This window comes from Histoplasma capsulatum, genomic scaffold (genome assembly GCF_000149585.1).
Source record: "Histoplasma capsulatum NAm1 scaffold_1 genomic scaffold, whole genome shotgun sequence".
NCBI lineage: Eukaryota > Fungi > Ascomycota > Eurotiomycetes > Onygenales > Ajellomycetaceae > Histoplasma > Histoplasma mississippiense.
This window is the reverse complement of record NW_001813982.1, coordinates 4,095,221-4,096,329: the sequence shown is the minus strand read 5'-3', so window position 1 is coordinate 4,096,329 and position 1,109 is coordinate 4,095,221.

Here is a 1,109-nt window from a genome sequence, read left to right as displayed (position 1 = left end):
CAACACTCATTAACACCGACATCACCAACTCAGGGGATCCTCTTTCACTGCGCTCCATTAGAACCTTGATGACAGGCTCAACTGCGGCTCGCGTGCTCCTGAGCTGAGAGCCCTGTCGAGTCCGCGTATAAAAGACAGGACAGTCCTTACTATCACACTTGACCTCTTCCCCCCACGAAACGCCCATGCACGAGCGGCATATTTTATGTAAAAAAAATTCCTTCCTTTCCTCCTTCATCAATCTACTTTTCAACTGCAACAGCGAAACGTGACTATCCCGCAAACAACCAGTGCAAATCTGCTCCTCGCCTTCCTCTAATTTTTCCCGGCAGACAACACACGATGACAACTTCATATATGACTCCAAAGTCTTTTTCGCCGAGAACAATCCCTCCTTATTTGCAGGCACATTCGATGCGCCACCTTCTATACGCCGCACGCGTTGGTACTTCGGCATCTCGTCGTACCATTGTCGAACATTCGCTCCAACGAGATTGAAGATTCGCTCGAGTGGTGGAATTAGGTTTTTTGATATGTAATACTCCGCGTCTAACTCTAGCTGAGAATCGTGGAGGAGTACTTCCGGAGCCACACATCGGTCAATAAGTCTCGCACCGGGTGCACCGGATATTACCACGTAAGGAACTCGCTCTCCATATTGTACTTCCGTCCGCGGATCCTCAAGCATGCGCTTGGCACTTATGAGGGCGCCAGGAGGCGGAATCCCTCGCTCGCTGTACGTTCCCAGTCGAACTTCTTTTGCAAAGCAGAAGTCTTGAATGGATACTTTGCCCTGCATGATCTTAGCACATTGTTTCTGGAAATAGCTTTTCACTCGGCTCAAATCTGCGGTTTCAAACAAAATCTTCAGAGCTTTCTCTTCGATTTTTTGCTCTGCAGGCGTTCCATCGCGGCGTACGGTTTCGATGCCTTTGGCGTCAAAATCTGGTTCCTTCTGCAAGCGACTCTCGTACTTGTATCCAACATATCGCTTCTTGGCTAACAGGACGCAAGGATGATAGACCTTTTCGAACTTGAGCTTGACGGGGCGGGGATTCGAGTCTGTGACAGCTCTTGCAATTTCTCCCCTATATCAAAGGCTTCATCTC